The sequence below is a fragment of the Schistocerca americana genome, chromosome 3 (genome assembly GCF_021461395.2).
Source record: "Schistocerca americana isolate TAMUIC-IGC-003095 chromosome 3, iqSchAmer2.1, whole genome shotgun sequence".
Taxonomy (NCBI): Eukaryota; Metazoa; Arthropoda; class Insecta; order Orthoptera; family Acrididae; genus Schistocerca; species Schistocerca americana.
In genome coordinates, this window is record NC_060121.1 from 941,631,886 (window position 1) to 941,648,315 (window position 16,430).

The 16,430-nt window shown below is 43.9% G+C and overlaps 1 protein-coding gene and 1 non-coding gene across 2 annotated transcripts in view; both read left to right on the top strand.

Annotated features, from left to right (window-relative positions):
* LOC124606836 overlaps window positions 1–16,430 on the top strand; it is a 357,172-nt gene that overhangs the window by 27,089 nt on the left and 313,653 nt on the right. The window lies entirely within an intron of this gene.
* Window positions 12,576–12,682, top strand: LOC124608708. Its single transcript, XR_006979309.1, has one exon. It is a non-coding gene; the product is annotated as a U6 spliceosomal RNA (small nuclear RNA).

Sequence of the window (16,430 nt, forward strand, 5' to 3'; positions counted from 1 at the left end):
CCAGAAGCACTGTATGCATTAGAAACACTAAACATGAATTTCAAAGGCCAAATAGAGAAACTTGAGTTAAAGGAAAGAAAAATTTTAAGAAAAAACATAGGACCAAAATTTCAAGACAATAAGATTATATACATCAAAAATGAAACTCTCTACAAGAAAATTGAAAAACTTTCAGATACTATGCGAAAAAGGAGGATAAATTTTTATGGTCATCTTCTCAGAATGAATTCTTTTTGTTTTTTCGCTGTGTACTCCAATATAAAATTGGGGAGATATAGAAATGGACGCTGCAGGGTTCTCGGGTACTGTGACTGTTGAAGACCAGAGGTCGTACATCAAGATCGAAACTTAACGCGGCGAAAAGCCGACAGAAATCCACAGTGTGTTAAGTGAAGTTTATGGTGCGTTTACAGTCGACCGTAGTACAGTTTCATGTTGGGTTAGTCCTTTTCGTGGTGGACGTATGAGCAGAGACGATGATCCAAGACCCGGAAGGCCAAAAACGACAACAGATGAAAGAAGTGTGAAACATGTGACAAGTGCTCTTGAAGGAGGAACTCTCTGAAGCCACGGGTTTTCCCCGAGCTTCAGTATTCCGTATTCTAACAACTGATTTGAAGAAGAAAGAAATTTATGCGAGATGGGTTCCACACTGTTTGACTGCTGAAGAGAACCAGAAACGCGTGGACTTTGCAAACTTGGCCAAACAACAATTCGACCGTGAAGGCCAAGGATTCTTGCGCCGATTTGTCGCCTCGCCTTTGATGAAACGTGGACTACAGAGTTTGAACCGGAGCTGAAATCACAATGCAGTGAGTGGAGAGGCTTCAGCTTCCCCACGTCCAAAAGAATTTCGACGCGCTCAATCAAATCTCGAGCAAATGATGATTTTTTGCAAGGAATCATCATGACAGGTAGAGTTCCATGTGGAACTAGTATCACAGCAGTGTATTATCGTAACTTCATGCAAAACCTGCGCAGAAAAATGCACGAACCCGACCGCAGTTGCTAGAGACTGGGCTACTCATTCTCCACAACGATGCTCGATCATATGTCGGCATTGTTGTAGCCCAAATACTGCGCGAATACGGATGGGAAGTGTTGCCTCGTCCTCCCTACAGCCCGGAAATGAGTCCGCCGGATTTCGACTTTTTCCCGAAGTTGAAAAAACCTATGCGTTGACGTCTTTATCTTTATCTGGAAGAACTTTGTACCACCGTTACCAGAACCATTCGGCAGATGAACAGAAGTGGTGCCCTGGATCCAGTAATAGAGCTTCCGAGACGTTGGGATTCAGTCATAGAAATTGGCTCTGAGCGCTATGGGACTTAACATCTGAGGTCATCAGTCCCCTAGAACTTAGAACTACTTAAACCTAACTAACCTAAGGACATCACACACATCCATGCCCGAGGCAGGATTCGAACCTGCGACCGTAACAGCAGCGCGGTTCCAGACTGAAGCGCCTAGAACCGCTCAGCCACCGCGGCCGGCTTCAGTCATAGAGAAGCAGGAAGACTATACTGAAGGACTCTAAAGAAATACTGAAAAAAATAAACGTGTAAGTAAAAAAAAAAATAGTGTGCGTAATTTATGAAATGTCCCTCGTAACTGCTTGCTGTATTAACTGTGGAGTGTACCAGGCCCACGCTGCTTGGGTTCTTTCCCGTGGGAGCGGTCATGGTAGCAATAAAGTGAATTGTTTCTTTTAATAGTGATAAAATAGGCATAATAGTGATAAAAATATAGACATAATAGTGGTGAAAGAGGCATAAACTGCCCCAGCCAGATATGGATACTGGGCAACTAGCAAGTACCAGGTAGCGTAATAACTGTCAGAAATGGTATAGAATCAGACTGCAGAATTGAGTATCCTTTAAAGAGGGCCGGGGTTGTGTGAAGGACAAGGCGGGGCACGCCGGGGTGGACGTGTATACAGTACGTGGCTGCCGGAAGCCTGGTAATAACCAGGGCGCGGCGCGGGGCAAACTGCTGGTCAAATATTTGTGCTGATAGCCGTGTGTGCCGAGGCGCCAGATTGGCCCGCTCGCTCTTTTTATTGGCTCCGCCGCACGCCGGGCCCCGGTAAAGTGTAATTTATCGCCCAACGACAAGTGGACGGAGAAAAAGCGCAGGCGCCCTCATTGCTTACACGTTTCCTCTGCCTGTCGCGCGAAGTTGAGGTGGAAGGCCTTGAGTAACAAAGTGTTTACTGATTGTGTCTGTTCGCTTGACACGTTTTACCGCCAGCCTTTTCTCTTGCATTTCGCTGTTCTGATATACAGGGTGTACATAAAGTCCGGGAACACTTTCAGTTATTTATTACACAAGAATATAACACTGTATAGGTTCGCCGATGATATTGTAATTCTGTCAGAGACAGCAAAGGACTTGGAAGAGCAGTTGAACGGAATGGACAGTGTCTTGAAAGGAGGGTATAAGATGAACATCAACAAAATCAAAACGAGGATAATGGAATGTAGTCGAATTAAGTCGGGTGATGCTGAGGGAATTAGATTAGGAAATGAGACACTTAAAGTAGTAAAGGAGTGTTGCTATTTGGGGAGCAAAGTAACTGTGATGGTGGAAGTAGAGACGATATAAAATGTAGACTGGCAATGACGAGGAAAGCGTTTCTGAAGAAGAGAAATTTGTTAACATCGAGTATTGATTTCAGTGTCAGGAAGCCGTTTCTGAAAGTATTTGTATGGAGTGTAGACTTGTATGGAAGTGAAACGTGGACGATAAATAGTTCAGACAAGAAGAGAATAGAAGCTATCGAAATGTGATGCTACAGGAGAATGCTGAAGATTAGATGGGTAGATCACATAACTAATGAGGAAGTATTGAATAGAACTGTGGAGAAGAGAAGTTTGTGGCACAACTTGACTACAAGCGATCGGTTGGTAGGACATTTTCGAGGCATCAAGGGATCACCAATTTAGTACTGGAGGGCAGCGTGGAAGGTATAAATCGTAGAGGGAGACCAAGAGATGAATACACTAAGCAGATTCAGAAGGATGTAGGCTGCAGTAGGTACTGAGAGATGTAGAAGCTTGCACAGGATAGAGTAGCATGGAGAGCTGCATCAAACCGGTCTCAGGACTGAAGACCACAACAACAACAACAACAACAACATATGTCATATATATGTCATTTCGAAGACACCATGAAAGTCTTTCTTCTTTTTCATGTATACCGCCACAGTGTAGTTTGGTAATTTGCCGATAGTCAGCGCTAGTCGCAAACATGGCGAGTTCAGGTGCGGAGCGAGCTTTCTGTGTGTTGGATTTCGACAGCTGTTTCATGAAATAGCCTCCCCGATCACCAGATCTCAGTGCATGTGACTTTTTTCTGTGGGGACACATTAAAGATCTGGTGTGCGTACCGCTTCTACCACGTAATGTAGCAGAGCTCCGGAAGAGAATACAGGAAGCGACTGCCACAGTCGACGATGCCATTCATACTGGGACGGGTATGGCAAGAATTCGATTATCATATTGACGTCTACCGGGTCACTCATGGTTCGCATACTGAATGTTCGTAAAAAAAACTTTCAGATTTTCTCGTCAAAACGCAATATATACATATATGACATCAGTACAATCTTTAGTTCTTGTGCAGTAAATAATTGAAAGTTTTTGCAGACTTTATGTACACGCTGTATACAACACAAGGAAACAAGAGCGGAAACAAAGGCGACGGCACCAAGGCTGGACGTATACGATCAACACCGACTCAAAGGAAGGCCTCGGTCCCCGAGTTCGATTCCCGGCGGGGTCAGGGATTTTCTCTGCCTCGAGATGACTGGGTGTTGTGTGATATCCTTAGGTTAGTTAGGTTTAAGTAGTTCTAAGTTCTAGGGGACTGATGACCATAGATGTTAAGTCCCATAGTGCTCAGAGCCATTTTTTGAAGGCCTCGGCGCTTGTTCGTGACGTCACGTCGGCTAGGCACGGCGAACGCAAGGTCTGTTGCAGGCATACTCATAATGTCTGTCTCTCCCTCTCTGGCACAGGAAAATGTGAAACTATTGGTGGTAGTTGACCAACACACATTGTTCTGAGAGAATTGTGAAATTCATTACACTTCTTAACAAATGGTGTACTCCTGAACTTAAATTTCCACCTGTTTTAAGGATTGACATGCAAAAACAACTTCATGGTCCACCAGCAACAGAATTCGCGCTTCTTTACCTTATTTGTAAATCTGAGGAAGTTACGTTTATACTGGGTTGCTTTTACAAGAAACTGTGAATATATTGGTGCTTTTCTTTAGGTATCTTGGTTGACTATGGGGTGAGGAGCACTGAATGTTAATGAAATATCTTGCGATTGTACACGTTGGGGGAGGGGTGGGGGACAGAAGAAGAGGCAAAAGAGAAATACTTGCTTAATCAAATAAAAAAATTTTGTCTTATAAAGTTTCTCCTTTCAGTTGCAAGAGGGGAATATTTATCTTTTCTAATGTGCGTGTTTAAAAAAGTTTAAACTCAGAAGTATTTTCGATGTATGAAGCTGTTTTGTTTCCTGTTTAGAATTCCTTTCATTGAAAACGACTGTAATCTAATGACTGGCAACAGTTGGACATTTACACAAGTAAATTAGTTCACATTTCCAGTGACCGTGTCAAACGAAAATAAATAAATAAAAGAAACGAGTTAATTGTAATGGTGTTGGGGTAAGTTTCGATAACAAAATGGATCAAGTAAATATAGTTACTTGAATGTAAAATTTCTGAAGCTTGCGAGGGGGCAAAGCATCTTCTCATATTGATCTACGTTTGTTTCGACAGGATTCAGTAATACAGAACTATGATCTTCATTTGTAGCTTTACGATAGTGAGAAAATCTTTCATATAAATAAAACTGCAGGATTCAAAACAATACCAAACATTTTGTCCAAAAATAAGAGATTTATAGTGATAAGCACGCCCAGGCGTTTCTGCCTGCAACAGACCTGGCGTTCGCCGTGCCTAGCTGACGTGACGTCACCTACAAGCGCCGAGGCCTTCCTTTGAGTCGGTGTTGACATGATGCGCAACCTGTACTGAGACTATACGCGTTTCACTTCATTTTAAAGCATCTCAGTGGTCACTGTAACAATGTGATTTTTCTTACAATTCCGTTCGCCAAGCTCATAAACACTTCTCATGTTTGAAATTACAACTATTAGAACTGTAAGAAAAACCACGTTGTTACAGTGTGATGGTTCAAATGGTACAAATGGCTCTGAGCACTATGGGACTTAACTTCTACAGTCATCAGTCCCCTAGAACTTAGAACTACTTAAACCTAACTAACCTAAGGACAGCACACAACACCTAGTCATCACGAGGCAGAGAAAATCCCTGACCCTGCCGGAAATCGAACCCGGGCGCGAGGAGCGAGAACGCTACCGCACGACCACGAGCTGCGGACTGTCAGTTTACACATGTTAACTGCGCACTATACTAGTGACCTCTAAATGAAGTTGTAGTGCTGGTGTGTATATTTTCCAGCGCTTATCATTTGTTGAAGCAGTGCTTTGGTTCCCAAGTACTAGCAGTATAGGCTGGTGAACATCTCAGAACAGTATAAATTCGATTGCGTGAAAATTGTCAAAACGTATATGTTTATAGTAATAGCTGTACAAATAGTATAGTGTCGTAACAGTGTAATGAATTTAATTTGTTCTAGATACTCCTTCCGAACCAGTTTTGTAAATAAAAACTGTATAGTTTTGTCGGAAATGGATTACATACTCCGCCAAACCAACGCAGGTGATATTTCGTCACTGGGACACCCAGCAGAAACGTAGAATTTGAAAAGAATGATTTACGCAAACTAATGTAATAAATTATGGGGGCACATTCGCGTACTGCAGGAGGACGACGTGCTAAACTACTGTCAGGAAATGTGAATTTCGTAACTCAGTCGTAGATCTCAATCGGTTCCATTGTAAAGTGGTTAAATTTAAGTTTGGATGCGGTGTTGGGTATTATTCAGAGCAAAAATGTGCTTATTGCTTCGTTGGAGATTTTCGGACGGTAGCGTAAAAATGACGCAGTGCAGTGCTGTCACAATCCGACAGATGTTCCAACAGTGGTGGCACAGTGGTTAAACCGCTGAATCCCCAGCCCCTACCGTGCCCCCCCCCCCCCCCTCCAACCCTCCACATGCAGAAAAACGAATTTCAAATCCGAATCCGGCCATCAGTTTCCCGTAGTTTCCTTAGCATTATCCTAACACGATTCCTTTAAAAGAGATAACCAATTTCCTACCCCACGATTTTCCAATCGGAACTTGTTCTATGTAATAACCGGCCGTCGAGGGAATGGGAAACCCTAATCCCACACCCCTCCATGCGACCCCACTCTCAGCAGCGGTCCGCTTACACTGCCTGGTAACAGTTTACTCTCTGATACACACTAAACGCTTGTTGGTATGATGGTATTTCCATATACGTTGTCGCTGCACGCAGCCATTGAGAAAAGCATTTCACTTAGGGCAACAGTAACAGCTATAATCTCACAAAAGCCTCATCAGGCATACAACCAAAGTTTCTATAATTGTGACGATGGCTAACAAAGCCTTCTTGGGCTTTCATTTGCATCAAGTAGTTAAATTCCAATTGAAGTGGCTGGAAGCTCGTAAAGATTTTATTAATTCATATCGCCGTGAGGTTATGCATTCACGTATCAGATATACAGGGTGTTACAAAAAGGTACGGCCAAACTTTCAGGAAACATTCTTCACACACAAATAAAGAAAAGATGTTATGTGGACATGTGTCCGGAAACGCTTAATTTCCATGTTAGAGCTCATTTTAGTTTCGTCCACCTACGCTCAATGGAGCACGTTATCATGATTTCATACGGGATACTCTACCTGTGCTGCTAGAACACGTGTCTTTACAAGTACGACACAACATGTGGTTCGTGCACGATGGAGCTCCTGCACATTTCAGTCGAAGTGTTCGTACGCTTCTCAACAACAGATTCGGTGACCGATGGATTGGTAGAGGCGGGCCAATTCCATGGCCTCCACGCTCTCCTGACCTCACCCCGTTTGACTTCCATTTATGGGGGCATTTGAAAGCTCTTGTCTACGCAACCCCGGTACCAAGTGTAGAGACTCTTCGTGCTCGTATTGTGGACGGCTGTGATAAAATACGCCATTCTCCAGGGCTGCATCAGCGCATCAGGGATTCCATGCGACGGAGGGTGGATGCATGTATCCTCGCTAACGGAGGACATTTTGAACATTTCCTGTAACAAAGTGTTTGAAGTCACGCTGGTACGTTCTGTTGCTGTGTGTTTCCATTCCATGAGTAATGTGATTTGAAGAGAAGTAATAAAATGAGCTCTAACATGGAAAGTAAGCGTTTCCGGACACAAGTCCACATAACATCTTTTCTTCCTTTGTGTGTGAGGAATGTTTCCTGAAAGTTTGGCCGTACCTTTTTGTAACACCCTGTATGCTGATTGTATTACCAGATCCTTCACTTCACGAAGGCAATAAATTGCAGTAGATAGAAAATCTTATATTAACAAAGGGAGAGGAAGAGAGAATGATAGAGCTGTTCCTCCGATGAAGGCGAATAGCAACTACAGGCGCTGATTACTGCCCCTGGCGGGCTTTTTTTCATTCTTTTCTTTTTTCCAGGCTAATGAAAACTGTGGTGCTCTTTTTCTTTCACTAGAAATGAAGGCACTGTTTCCGCATTGTTTCGCACGGCGACAACGAATGCCAGGTAACAGCGCTAATGAGTAGTCGGATGTAGAAACGTAAATGTAGAATATAAATTGTAATCAGCACTGCCTGTCTGATGTGTATCGCCACTTATTAGCAGGTGTCACGCTTCATCTGGGTGTGAAGTTGCAACCAGTTGGTGTTGTCTGCGATAAGCGCTCGTAACGAAACGCGAAGAGCGGGGAGGCGGGTGTCTGATTCCTGCAGATAGACGGGAGCTATAATTTGGCCTGTGTGAGAGGTTCTGCCCGCGCCACGCCCGTTTCTATGTCACTGCAAGGCACCTATTCAGGACAGCGACTGCCAAAGCCCTTTTACCAGCGCCTAGTTGTGTTACTCCAATACATATTTATTTACTTGCTGACAAATCGGGCGCTGTCCGGGTATTCATTTTGCAATTTTCTACTTGTGACATACTGTTTCTATAAGCTGGGTGTAGGTACGTTGCGTATCTACAACGCGGTATTATAACCGTCTCTATGGCGACGTCTCTTCATAGATCTATAGACGGCTATTGTTTTGTCTTGGAGCCGGTTTGCGTTTCGCAGTTGAGACCTGTCAACTCGACTGTAGGAGTGTTAGTAGTAAAGAATAAGTATATTGGTGGCATTTTTTCACGCATCTCAGTGTTATGATACGAAATATATTGTGAATCGAATTAGTAGCAAAAAAGTAATAAATTTAAACGTCATGCATGATGCGGAACTTTTTCTCCCATCCCATTGATTATGATGTCATACCTCCTGAACAGAGATACGTTGATAGTTCTTAACGCCATAGCAATTGTTGCTTGACAGTAAAGGATATGTGTATCAAGTTTAGTTGAAATAGGTCTAGTAGTTTGGGAGAAATTGTGAAACATACACACACACATACATACACATACATTTTTATAACATGTACGGATTTATTTTATACATTCGTTCGGTAGTTCCGCGTTAAATTTTGTACAGGCAACAAGTGTTGTAAAGCGACTGCCGGACTTGTATAGTTTTAGTGAAACACTGGCAGTCTTGTACCATTTGTTGCCGTTAACACTGGAACATCTGTATGAAATCCGGAAATAAACTGAACATTTTCTTCCGCCAAGACTGTAAACGTTTTAATATTAATAAATATAAGAATAAAAGTAGATGTGACATACATTCAGAGAAGCAGAAAAGGAATTGAGGTATAGAATAAATATCTTTGACCACGAACTCAGTGATATGTCACGAACCAACTAGATGATAAAATTATCTTCGGATGCAATCTCTCTCTCTCTCTCTCTCTCTCTCTCTGTGTGTGTGTGTGTGTGTGTGTGTGTGTGTGTGTGTGTTTAAAGTGCAACGTTCCACATTATAACACGTGACCAGAATTATGATCAGTATCACGTGCAAATAACTAAACACTTTCGTTTACTTAATCACTGTTGACATACTTCGACTTGAAGCTATTTTCAAGTGCACACATTTTTGATTACAGCGTGCTTCAACAGTCTTTTATACTAAAAACTGTCTTCCTCATGTGCACAAAATAATGGCCGATGTTTATTGCTAAAAGAGCGAATTGAGAATATTTATCGCATGTCAGCAAATGAAATATTTATTACATATGATAGGTACAAAACGTAATAAAAGGTAGTATATGTTCTAATTATTAAAACACTTGGGTTTATGGAAATGCTCAGGTAGAAACAGCGAGCACGAGCCATTAACTTTCCGAAGAGAGGTCGGATTTTTTGGCGTAACGCGTGGACAGCAAATCATCAATCATCGACGACGTTGAAGAGAAGAAACAGCTCTAGCGTCCTGTATTCCTCTTTCTTAGTTAATGTCAGATTTTCTATCTACTGCAATGTATAATCTTCGTGAAGTGAAGAATCTGGTAACATAATTAACGTATGTCTGATACGTGAATGCATGAACTCACGGCGATATGAATTATATTAATCTTTACAGGCCTCCAACGTCTTTAAGTGGAATTTAACCACTTGATGCATTGCATGAGCTGCAAGTGATCGGTTATCTCTCGTGGCAGGAATCCCGACAACGATGAAGAATTGAGGGAATTCATTAGTGTTGTGTGACCCACCAATCAAACGGGTATGTGTCAGATCATACAAATCTAAAGATCTGCGATTCAACTCGCCATCAGTTCAAGTGTCTCTCCTCCTAGTTCTTGCTTGTTTCGCTTAAAGATGTTAACATTTATATCAGTAAGTTTTTAGAAAACAGCCACATGTCACATTCAATGTTTTTGTTTGCCGGTTTCGCTCTCAAATGAACAGGAGCATGATCGGAATATACGCTGTAAAAGATACAAAATTACTTATACGGAAAACTTACATTGAGGTTACGTAAAGTACATATTCATTTTCCAGTACGGTGACTTACGTTTAAAGTTCGCTGACAGCACTAAATATTAAACTGGCTGTACTATAGTACTTAACTCACCTTTAAAGTGCGTTTAACGTACGGTAGGGAATAATGATACTGACAGCGTCAAAGATTAAATTGAGTATACAACAGTACTTGTAACGTCCGAGATACAGAGCATCCAAAGATAATTTACAAGTGCTGGTAACGAAATTTACATTTTAATCGCGTCTTTTATGCACCTGTGTATAAACATTTCATATCCGTACATACTTGCTTATCTTTCAAAATACATCCGTAAAAATTACACCATCTTTCAAAATACATTATAAAAAGTACATATTTAAAAATGCCTTTACAAATATACATTCAAAATTATTGCTTTTGTAAATATTTCTCGCTACGGTCGCAGGTTCGAATCCTGCCTTGGGCATCGGTGTGTGAGATGTCCTTAGGTTAGTTAGGTTTAATTAGTTTTAAGTTCTACGGGACTGATGACCTCCGATGTTAAGTCCCATAGAGCTCAGAGCCATTTGGACCATTTTTGTAAATATTTCTGATACGAAATACGGCAGGTATTATATTTTGTTCGTTTATGTACAGTACTTCATGAAGTAACTGGAAAAACCATGTAAATTAAATTGAATTTGTTCGTTTCATAAATTTTGCGGGTTTTCCTTCTTTTCTACAAAATTTTCCAGTTCTTTCAATTCGGTCGGTGTGGCCGAGCGGTTCTAGGCGCTTCAGTCAGGAACCGCGCGACCGCTACGGTCGCAGGTTCGAATCATGCCTCGGGCATGAATGTGTGTGATGTCCTTAGGTTTAAGTAATTCGAAGTTCTAGGGGACTGATGACCTCAGATGTTAAGTCCCATAGTGCTCAGAGCCATTTTTGAGTTCTTTCAAAACATGTAGCACAGGACCTGTATCTGCGGTGTTGTGGATGACTTTCATACTATCTTGAATCTCACGTTTAGTTGTTCCCAAATGTTGACCCAAGGCTGTAAGATTAGAATTTCAGTTGCAATGTTCCTTATAATGTACTTTGAACACTGTTCGAGTTTGGCCATTATAAATGCTCTGACAATTTTGGCAATGCCTGCTCTTGGTAAATTTATATTTGTGGTGTGCGTACTGTAAGAGCTTCGGTGCACACACCATCAGATTATTTGACTTGTCGCCCTAACGAAGTAGGCGAGTGTCGGCAATACGTCTCGTGGTCTTATCGTGGCGTATTTATCTTCTGCCGTTAGGTCAGACGATAGAAATGCCACTTGCACGCTTAGAGTAGCAGATTGGCGGTGACCAACTTTAAACAGAACTTGATTAATTTTCACACAAATTTATTAAAATAATAGAGATTACGTAACTTGATTCTGGATGCTGTTTACAATTGACAATCTGAAGTTCCTTTGGTCTTGGTACGTTAATCTTATTCTCATATATTTCTGATACTTGACAAAGTGTCTATACATTTATCTTCATGGCTATGTACAGGAATATGATAATCTTATCAGGCGCAGACTGAAACTTGACCATAGACTGATGCAGACAAATGCAGACTGACTAATCGGAGGTCAGTACACTCGTTATAATACCTCGCGCGTTCAGGTATCACTGCGCGAGTGTGATCCGCGAGTAGAAAAGGTTCTACGTTAGCAGCAATCTCATTGGCTGCGTTACATATTAATACGCGGATCGGCGGAAGCAGAATTTGGTCCGTCTCTATGACAGCGCCATCTCGTAGTGCGGAGATGGACGAGCGCTGCGCCTACGCTGTTGTGCTTAGCGGGCCGCGCTCTAGTGGGAAAGTTGTGTACGCGCTAGCTACGCGGAACTATGTACACAACAATGTTTCTGTTCACCCATAAAATCAAAACATTCACATAACTTTGAGTTTTGTACTAAAATATCTTTTGTGTTCTGCTGCCGAACAGTACCACAGGTTACCCCCAAAAGTCGTACAAACAATACATCCATGTGTACAGACACAAATCTACGTGATGATGCAGGTACATTCCACCTAAAATGCCCCGTGGAAAGCATAACATAAGATAGTGGTCACAATAATTTGTTGTTTCAGTAACACTTTGTGCCTTGGGCGGTAGCGCAGTTTTGATCGGCGTGTTCACGCAGAGATGCGAACGGGAGAAGGGCAGGGGCGGCGGCGGCGGCGGCTCGGCGCATGCGCAGCGCAGGTGGACGACCTGTGCGGCAGACGGCCTCCTGCTCTTTGTTTTGCCGCGGAGCAGGTTTGGCCGCGAGGTGGGCGTACCGACGCTGCAGTGCCTGCCGCGGGCTTTAACACGCGCGCCTGCCTCGCTCCGGCGCAGTCGCTGCCAAGTCTCATCGAAAGAGTCGCCCCAGGCTGCGTGACACACGACGTGTACACTTTAATGTGAACACCGCCTCTGTTCGACGTCAAGGTGCAATAACCACTCGGAGACAGCAGGTGGCCTCAGCGGGGAGGGGGACGTGGAAGCAGCAGTACTCGCTTCGGCGGTACATCTACTAAAACTGGAACGTTACAGAGAAGATTAGCATGGCCCTTGCCCAAGGATGACACCCAAAGTCGTGAAGCGTTCCACATATTAAACACCCTCATACGAAGATTATGACGCCGTAATGAAGCTGTTGACGCTTCAAGCTGCCTGTGACCCTGTTTGCTAGGCAGTAGGGCTATGAGAGTTTATCGTTACTATTTATACCTCCAGAATGAGATTTTCACTCTGCAGCGGGGTGTGAGCTGATATGAAACTTCCTGGCAGATTAAAACTGTGTGCCGGACCGAGACTGGGGACCGAACTGGGGACCTTTTACTTTCGCGGGCAAGTGCTCTACCAACTGAGCTACCCAAGCACGACTCACGCCCCGTCCTCACAGCTTTACTTCCGCCAGTATCTCGTCTCCTACCTTCCAAACTGAAGCTCTCCTTCGAAACTTGCAGGACAAGCACTCCTGAAAGAAAGGATATTGCGGAGACATGGCTCAGGCACAGCCTGGGGGATGTTTCCAGAACGAGATTTTCACTCATCCCTTTCAGGAGTGCTATTCCAGCACACAGTTTTCATCTGCCAGGAAGTTTCTTATTTATACCTCGTTAAGACACCCGCGAAGAAAACCAATATCCTTAGAAGCTGTACTACTTATCAACTTAGATACGACAGGCAATGCCTTAGGCTAACGTACTGCATTCAGATGACCAATAGAAGCAACCTATTCAGAAGAAATCTTCGATCCCCACGGAAGTAGTGCAGACGTTGTCGTAATGCGGAAGCGGAACGATTTATCCGACGTTCAAATGGGCATTGCCATTGGCTTTCAGGCCAAAGGCGGAATCATTTCCGAAACGGCTAAGTTTGTAAACTGTTCGCGTGCCGCCACGGGCAAAGCATGTCGTGCGTGGCAAAATGGCGCTACCCAAAACCAGCGGCGAGACAACTGTGGGGCACCACGGGCCGTAGATGAGAGGTGATGACGGCGGCGGAGATGTGCACGGGCAGGTAGAGCAACTGACCTTCCAAGTGAACCAAGGAGTAAAAAAAATGCTTTAAATGGCTCTAAGCACTATGGGAGGTCATCAGTCCCCTAGACTTAGAACTACTTAAACCCAACTAACCTAAGGACATCACACACATCCATGCCCGAGGCAGGATACGAACCTGCGACCGTAGCAGCAGTGCGGTTCCGTACTGAAGCGCCGAGAAGCGCTCTTCCACAGCGGCCGGCAACCAAGGAGGTTCCAACAGTGTCTCCTCAACGACCGTTCAGCGAACCTAGGTGCATATGGGCCTCTGCGGCGGGCGCCCTGCTCATGCGACCGTGCTGACTGAGGTTCATAGGCGATGCATGCCAACTGCAACTGGATGTCAGACGAGTGGCAACAAGTGCTGTTTTCAGACGAGTCACGTTTTATGCTCCATCTGACAAATAGCCGTTGGCGCGTATAGCCCTGCAACTACCATCGGAATGTCAAGGCCGGAGGAGACCGGGGAATGTTTTCGTGGCATCCTCAGAGTGATCTCGTCATTCTCGAAGGCGCAATGGATCAACCCAAGTATGCATCTCTCACTGGCGACCATGTCTACCCATACACCCAGTTTGTTTTTCCTCTGCACGATGTCAGTCACCAGTAGGACAAGCATGACAATGCGTGTGAGAGACAGCTCACAGTGTACGTGCATAGTTCGAAGAGCACCAGGACCCCCCGCCACCAAACTCCTCGGATTTTAGCCCATCGAGAATCTGCGAGACCACGTCGATCGGGTTGTTCCCGTCACGGATCCTCAACCGAGAAACCTAATGCTGCTGGCCGCTGACTCCACGTCCCAGTGGATTCCAGAACCTCACTTGACTCTCTTCCTGCATGTCTCGCAGCGGTCCTTGTTGTTAAAGTTGGTTACTCACGCTTCTGACAGGTGCCCACTTTTATTGCGTTTGGACAGTGTATAAGCCGTCTAAGAGAAGCAATACTTTAGAATCTTTGCTTTATTGTCCGCCTCCGTAGCGTAGCGGTAGCGTTACCGCCTACCAATCGGAGGGGCCGGGTTCGATTCTCGGCATGGGGCTGGGTGTTGTGTGTTCATCAACACTGACTCGCAAGTCGCCGAAGTGGCGTCAACTATAAAGGACTTGCAATACGGCGGCCGAACTGCCCCGAATGGGGCCTCCCGGTCAACAATGCCATACGATCATTTCATTTGCTTTATTAACTGTATCACATACGATACAAATTATGTTCGATGAATCTATCACTGTTCGCGTAAAGTATATTTAAAAACCCATTACTCAGAGCCTGTTACAGTGAAGAGTGTAGCACGTTTACGTGATTCAACATTATTGTAAGTGGTTCAAGTGGCTCTGAGCACTATGGGACTCAACTGCTGAGGTCATTAGTCCCCTAGAACTTAGAACCTAACTAACCTAAGGACATCACAAACATCCATGCCCGAGGCAGGATTCGAACCTGCGACCGTAGCGGTCTTGTGGTTCCAGACTGCAGCGCCTTTAACCGCACGGCCACTTCGGCCGGCTATTGTAAGTCAACGTATACATGATGAGCCAAGTACGTGTCTAATATTGAACTATAAGCTCATGTGGGAATGTGACTCCGTATCACGGAAATGTTCGGCAAAAAAATTCACAAAATCCGTTTCAGGAATTACAACAGAACGTATAAGTTTGTGGAACATATCGAGAATATGACAGGATGTTGTTGTTGTTCTGGTCTTCAGTCCTGAGACTGGTTTGATGCACCTCTCCATGCTACTCTATCCTGTGCAAGCTTCTTCATCTCCCAGTACCTACTGCAACCTACATCCTTCTGAAAATGTTTAGTGTATTCATCTCTTGGTCTCCCTCTACGATTTTTACCCTCCACGCTGCCCTCCAGTGCTAAATTGGTGATCCCTTGACGCCTCAGAACATGTCCTACCAACCGATCCCTTCTTCTAGTCAAGTTGTGCCACAAACTCCTCTTCTCCCCAATTCTGTTCAATACCTCCTCATTAGTTATGTGATCTACCCATCTAATCTTCAGCATTCTTCTGTAGCACGACATTTCGAAAGCTTCTATTCTCGTCTTGTCCAAACTATTTATCGTCCACGTTTCACTTCCATACATGGCTACACTCCATACAAATACTTTCAGAAACGACTTCCTGACATTTAAATCAATACTCGATGTTAACAAATTTCTCTTCTTCAGAAACGCTCTCCTTGCCATTGTCAGTCTACATTTTATATCCTCTCTACTTCGACCTTCATCAGTTATTTTGCTCCCCAAATAGCAAAACTCCTTTACTACTTTGAGTGTCTCATTTCCTAATGTAATTCCCTCAGCATCACCCAACTTAATTTGACTACAGTCCATTATCCTCGTTTTGCTTTTGTTGATGTTCATCTTATACCCTCCTTTCAAAGCCGGCCGGGGTGGTCGAGCGGTTCTAGGCGCTACAGTCTGGAACCGCGCGACCGCTACTGTTGCAGGTTCGAATCCTTCCTCGTGCATGGATGTGTGTGATGTCCTTAGGTTAGTTAGGTTTAAGTATTTTTTAGTTCTAGGAGACTGATGACCATAGAAGTTAAGTCACATAGTGCTCAGAGCCATTTGAACCATTTCGAACCCTCCTTTCAAGACACTGTCCATTCCGTTCAACTGCTCTTCCAAGTCCTTTGCTGTCTCTGCCAGAATTACAATGTCATCGGCGAACCTCAAAATTTTTATTTCCTCTCCATGGATTTTAATACCTACGCCTAACTTTTCTTTCGTTTCCTTTACTGCTTGCTCAATATACAGATTGAATAGCATCGGGGAGAGGCTATAACCCTGTTTCACTCCCT